The sequence below is a fragment of the Mastomys coucha genome, unplaced genomic scaffold (genome assembly GCF_008632895.1).
Source record: "Mastomys coucha isolate ucsf_1 unplaced genomic scaffold, UCSF_Mcou_1 pScaffold22, whole genome shotgun sequence".
Lineage (NCBI taxonomy): Eukaryota > Metazoa > Chordata > Mammalia > Rodentia > Muridae > Mastomys > Mastomys coucha.
Window position 1 is genome coordinate 98,058,641 of NW_022196905.1, and position 6,892 is coordinate 98,065,532.

A 6,892-nucleotide genomic window follows, 5' to 3' on the forward strand; every position below is an offset into this window, starting at 1 on the left:
TGGGTTGTCAGGGTCTACATTGGTATGTTGTAATAAACCCTTCGTAAGGCATTCTAAAAATTGAGATGTATTCTCTTGTTTGTCTTGGACAACCTCTTGAAGTTTTTCAAAATTGCAGGCTTTAAGGCCGCTTTTCTAAGACCCAATTGGGTATGTGTTGTCTGTCTGGTGAATCCCATCTGCATGTACTCTCGCCTCTTCCCATACTCGCCTGTGTTCTTCAGGAAGCAAATTATTAGTAAGGATATATAGACATCATGGAAAGTCAAGCTGTAAGATTGAGTGATATATTGGAACTCTTTAATAAACTTTGAAGGGTTAGAAGTATAGGACCCTAGCCTGTTTTCTATTTGGGAAAGTTCACTAAGTGAGAACGGAACATGTACTCTGATGAGCCCATCTACTCTAGCAACTTCCTGTAGAGGTAGGACAGTTGCTGTGTCAGGTGTCTTTGGAGAGGGGGGACTTGAAGGTTTGGCTGTAGTCTTAGAGCGGGTGACAGGAAGAGTGAAGGTAGGTGCCAGTGTGGGGCATTTGGAGTGGCCCACATCTGGCACAGAAGGGGAGGGGTCTAGAGAGGGAGAGCTAGCAGGCTCTGGAGCATCCTGGTGAGGAGGAGAAACTGAGGCAGCAGTTTGGGCTTTTGGCGACGAGGAGACAGGATTACGGCGAAAAGGGGGTGGTTCATTAGCTGGATCTAGCATTGTAGCATCATCTAGAGGAGGTTGAGGTTCTGTAGACTTCATGGCTAAGAGAAGTTGAGTTGGGGAACAAGAAGAACACAAGGAGGAATTAGAATGGAGATAGATGAATGTTTGAATATAGGGGAACCTCCTTCCATTTACCAGTTCGCTGACAATATGTATTAAGACACCTTAAAATAGCTGGGTCTAGAGTGCCATTAAGTGGCCACTTTAAATTCCCATCTAGTTGATATTTAACCCAGACCTTATTGCAGAGATATATTAATTTTGATGCCTTCAAGTCAGGCGTTAGCTTTAAAGATTTGAGATTTTCCAGGAGACATCCCAGTGGGGTGCCTGGAGAAACTGATCGAAGACATTCTGGAACCCATTGGGAGGTGGTTGGATGTTCGTACCAGCGTCCTGAGAACAATCCAAGCACCAAGAAAAATTAACAGCCTAGACTAGTGGTTCAAGTCGTCACGAGAAACCCTAGTGGCAATTTGGCAGGGCCGGTGGCCTGCATGGGAAAGTAACTCACCCTGGATCCAGGAGTTTGACCACTGCAAAGAGCCCAGTGAGAAATTAGAAGTGAGAGTTACCTCCGAGGGAGGGGCACCCAGTGGCAGAACGTCCTAAGTCCTAACACGTATGCCAAGGGGGCCCTGTATTCCGTAATTTCCAGGGAAGATTGGCCAGACCTTATCTGGAAAGCTGGAAGTCCTCCCCCTGACTGATCCTATTAATTAATATGCCGGTGTCTGTGCGGCTTGTTATGAGCAATCTGGTAAATGGAAAACATGGAACTGAATGGTGCCTGAGTGGGGTACAGCTCACGTGGTAAGAGTTTGTAGTCTAGCGGCGCTTGGCTGTAGGTTCGTTGTGTTCCGCAGTGTCTGGTGTCTCTAGCAAGAAGCGGTGAGCAGTCGCCAGGTGAGCGGTGTTGGGCTCCCCGCCAGGGCGGGACATACCGATTGTAGCTGCAGCTGTGGTGATGGGACCGCTCTGCGTGGTCCTGCATCCTGCCTGCCCCATTGCTGCGTAGAGCGGGTGTTGGGAGAGTGGGTGTTGGGAGACACAAACTGCCACGATCCCGGGTTTCGGCACCAAAATGATGTGTTTGGGCGGTGGTGGTCGCGTCTGCAAGTATCACACCAGGCCTAGACAGTTCCACGTGTAAGAGGTTTAATTGAGAGGGGGTGGGGGATAGAGGTGCAGAAAGAGAGAGGGGAGAGAGAGAAATGGAGGAATCGTGTCATATATACAGGCTGTGACGGAGTAGTCCCAGGTAAAGGTAGGAGTTGAACTCAATGGATTCTGGGAATATGGTGGCCATTGTCCTGGCAACAGGTCTGTGGACCCGCCCATATCTGCCGCAGGTTCCGGATGCTAACACTGCTAATAAGAGAAGTAGAAATACAAGAACACAGGAATGGGGATCTGAAGCCCAGGATGTGCATCCCAGTGTGACACTAAGTGATGTCACTTAGTGTGGGATGCTGGGAGAGTCACGGGCTTCCTGGTTCAGCTGGAAAATAAGAGCTCTCTCATAGATAACACCATGAGGCTCAAGGAAGATGACTGCCTGAATTTTCCTTGGCCGATGCTAAATTCTATGAAAGCATCATTGGCTGTCTTTTCTGTTGTGAATGCTGTGTGTCCTTTCTGTTATGGACCCTGTGTTTGAGTTCTCTGGAAATTCCTATGTTGAAATGCTAACTCAAGTGTGAACATGAAAGGCAGGGCTTTGAAAGGAGGTAGTTATGCTTGGAGGAGTCCCTAAGAAGTAGTCTGTGACTTGAAAATAAGAGCCCTCACTGTCAGGAGTGAAGGAGACAGGAGTAACTCAATTTGTTAGCACCTTGAGCTCATCCTACTTCCCAGCCTCTGGAGTAGTCAGAAACAAAGAAATGTCAAGAGCACCACTTTCGGACAGAGTGGGTGCTGCTGTGTGATCGTCTTCTGTGTCTTCAGTTTAATTTATCTTTGGAAATCAAGTTCAATATTAAAAAGAAAACACACATTATTGGAAGCCATTTCTACTAATATGTTACATTTTAACTTATGATTTGATTTGGATACTGTCATGAGAGGAGCTGTGAGTGCTGGGGAAGATAATGATGACAATTGATAACCTTAAAGAAGCTCAGTACATCCGAATTGAAAGAGTAGAGGAAGCCTTCAGAGCCATTGACTGAGAGATTACTATCGGGAAGGTTCCAGAGACAATGCTTACAAAGACTTAGCCTGGAAGCACGGGAACATACACTTGTCAACACCTTGCATTTATTCTGAAGTTATGGAAGCTTTGAAACTTCAACCAGGATTATCTTTTCTTAACCTGGAAAGTGGAACCAGATATTTAAGTACAATGGTAGCTTAATTTTAGGTCTCTTTGGAATAAATCATGGGATTGAACTTCATTCAGATGTAGTGGAGTATGCCAAGGAAAAACTGGAGAGCTTCATCAAAAATAGTGATAGCTTTGATAAATGTGAATTCTGTGAACCCGCATTTGTGGTGGGTTTTTGCCTTCAGATATTCTGACAGTCATCAGTACGATGGAATTTACTGTGGAGCTGGAGTCCAGAAAGACCATGAAAACTACATGAAGATCTTACTCAGAGTTGGGGCCATATCGGTCATGCCTGTAGAGGATCAGTTGACACAGATTGTATGGATTGGACAAAACACTTGGGAAAGTAAAAATATCCTTGCAGTTTCCTTTGCACTAGTACAAGCTAGTAAGAATGATAATGGCACACCAGGCTCTGTGGGGCTCTCCCCACCCCCGGGTGCTGTCAGGAATCTCCAAGACTTGGCTTGTATTTACATTCGATGTACACTTAGAAACTTCATAAATGCAGGCCAAGGAGATTTCACAAAGGGCTCCACCCAAGAGGAAAAGAATGAGAGGTAAACAGAGAATTAATACTTACATATTTTTGGGTAATCAGCTTATCCCCCAGCCTCTTGACAGCAAAGAGAATGAAAAAATGGAAGAAGACAGCAAAGAAGAAGAGGAGAAAGATCACAGCAAAGCCATGAAGCGTGAGGAGCCACCTCAGAACCCACTGAGGGAAAAGATAATGAAGCGGCCACTCCTGGCAGTCTTTAAAGGCTTACTTGACATATTTTCAGGATAAATAACTTAAACAAGGAGGAATGCCTACTGATAAATTCCCTCACTTTTGTAAATGTAGTACTAATTAGAAGTTAGGGAATGACTTCATTAGAATGAATTATTGCAGAAAAAAGCATAAGTTATTTCTCTTAATGACAGAAATGATGTATTCAGTGATTTGAAAGAGTCTCTTTCCTAAAATCTATTTTTCTTAAATCTTGAAGAATTACTGTTTTAATCTCAAAGTGGAATGGGTCAATAGTAAGAACTTTGCATCCAGTACTCTTTCTGGTTTTTCATGGATTTGTAGTATTGGCAATTGAATTTCATTCTATGAGAGGCTGATACATTGTCACACATATAGGCTTATTTAAATTGCAGTTTTTATTTCCGTTTTTTTGAACTTGCTTATCTAATAAGGAAAGCAAATGCCTATAGACCTACTTACCTTACTTTTGTTCTAGACATATTCCGGGCAACATATGGGTGCAATACTAATTCAAGATAATGAATAATTTAGCTTTAAAAACCACAGAGCTCATGAAATTTTACAAACCTGAAACTTAATCTTTTGAATCTATTGCCAAAAGGCATGGGGAAAATGTCTTCTTCTCTCACAGAGATTCTAAGAGCACAGCTAGTGAATGTTAAAGTAGGAAGTGGCTACTTGACACAACTGGTTTGTATGGGCCCTTCATGTTCTCAGTAGTTACATATAACGAGGTTCTCGTAACTGTAGAATTTTAAGCGGTAGTACATTTAGGATTGCTTTTCTATAAATAACTATAAAGCATTAGATTTGAAAAGGCATTCATTATCTCATTTGCCTCTAGATGCAGACAGTAAGTAAGCCATGTTAAGTGACCACCACTTCTTAGGGACCTCCAGCAGCAGGGGGAATGATAAGGTCAGTTGAGACATTTTAGCAGTGGAACTTTTCATTAAGCAGATATTTATCTTTGACAAGGTAGGCCACACTGGCCTCATCTGCTCTGAATCTTTCTAATATAGAAAGCGATGGAAGTTGTATGTAGAAGCCTTTGTGTTAAAGTTTGCTTCAGAATCTGACTGGGATCTCTGGACCCATACCAAGCTCATTTGCCTTCATTCTGTATTTTGTTTCTTTGGTAAATGATTTTCACTTTTTGCTTAATCCTACGTTCTTAAGCTACATAGGGTATCAGTGCCACAGCAGGCAGTGCATGCTGTTACTAGTTCTTTCCTCCTAGTAGGGCCTGTGGTTATTTCTTGTTAAGAAGCTGTGAGATGTGACCTACTTACTGCTTAGCATCACGCAGAAGGGAAGATCTCAACGTCTCACTTATTCTCACCACATGCCTGTCAGAGCAGCCGCTCAGATTTGCATAAGAAAATACAATCATGATGATTCAAATAGTTTACAACTCAGGTCCAATAATTCTGTGTAGGTGATCAGTTAAAACAGTTTAAAGATGAAATTGACCCAAATAATTGGTAATGTTTTACTAATGTGAGTGACAGTGTTATGGAAAGAATTCGTTTGACTCTTGTGGAATGGGCCTGACTAATTTTTCTTAACGTAATTAGTAATCTGTTATTAAGAAATGCTCTATCCTGTTTCTGTCCAAGAAAGGAAAAAGCCACCTCCTGCTCCATGAGGTGCTACTGGGCATTGAACCCAGGCCAGGACCTCATTCACGCTGGGCAAACACCCAGGACAGGACCTCATGCACGCTAGGCAAGCACCCAGGCCAGGACCTCATGCACACTGGGCAAGTGGGCAAGCACCCAGGACAGGACCTCATGCACACTGGGCAAGCACCCAGGACAGGACCTCATGCACACTGGGCAAGCACCCAGGACAGGACCTCATGCACACTGGGCCAGGACAGGACCTCATGCACACTGGGCAAGCACTCTACAAATGAGTTATATCCCTAGACCAACATACTCTATTGTTCTGTTTAAAAATTTGTTTAAGAATTTTACTCTTGAATTCCTGATACCCACATAGTCTTACCTGGGAAGAGTTTTCATTTATTTTCCGTTCTGTCACCCACATCTCTTTATTTTTTTTCCTAAGAGCTTGATGACAGATATCTGAAAATACATAATGCTTAGTGATCTTATTATTTAGGAGTGTTTTTGCTGATATATTTAAAGATAGATTATTTTATGCTGTCTTCTGTTGACTTTGACAAATTGTACAGTAGATTGCCTTGATCGTTGCATTTGTTGTCTTTGAAATGTATATTTTGCCTTTTTAAATTAATTTACTTTTCAGGTATGGCTTTATGGTTGACTTTTAAAGGTAGGGATAGATGAAGATTTAAGGAAAGCTATCTATTAACTCATGCATTAGATTTAGGATATTTGGGTTTGGGCTTGCTTTTATCTGAGTGTGGAAAGTTATGCTTTATAAGTAAAGAAGTAGCAAATACAGATGAAATAAAAATAAATGGAAGAAAATAAAGAAGAAAAAACTAGAAAACTGAAACAATAGACAAAAAAATGTAAGTGAAAGTAAGCCATATATGATGGCTACCGCCTGTGATCAGCGCTCGAGAGGCTGAGGCAGGAGGAGTACTACAAAGTTGAGGCATCTGTGCTTTCAGAGTGACTTTGAAGCCCATCTGGGCCACGGAGTAAGACCAGGTTTTGTTCTTCAGAGAACATAAACAAAAGGAAGTATATGATAATTATGGGGAATAGTCTCCTGGATTTACATATAGACAAAAATACATTTACGTTTACCTTTTGAAGACAACCAAGAGGGCTTGAGTGGAGGTGTGTGGTGCTTAAGTCATGCAAAAGATTGGAGACAAGGTCTGAAGGAGCATCCACCACCGTCCCTGAGATCCCTAGGATCTGGGAGCGACACCATAGCTGCCAAGGGTCTAATTTAAATCTGTCCTACTCACTGGTCAACATACTGGACTCTGGTGTTAATATAATGTTAAAATAGCATACATGGTTAAAATAAAATACAGAAAGTGTGTTGATTATTTGAGGTGAAAGTAAAAGAAAACCAAAATCATTGGGCAACTTGGGAGGAAAATCGTTTTAAATAAACAGATCACATCATTACACAGCAAAAAAAAAAAAA

The 6,892-nt window shown here is 42.2% G+C and overlaps 1 pseudogene across 1 annotated transcript; it reads left to right on the forward strand.

Moving 5' to 3' along the window:
- The first annotated feature begins 2,686 nt into the window (after positions 1-2,686).
- Positions 2,687-3,833, forward strand: LOC116070762 (annotated as a pseudogene). The gene has a single exon (XR_004110552.1). The product of XR_004110552.1 is annotated as a protein-L-isoaspartate O-methyltransferase domain-containing protein 1 pseudogene (transcript).
- The last annotated feature ends 3,059 nt before the right edge of the window (positions 3,834-6,892 follow it).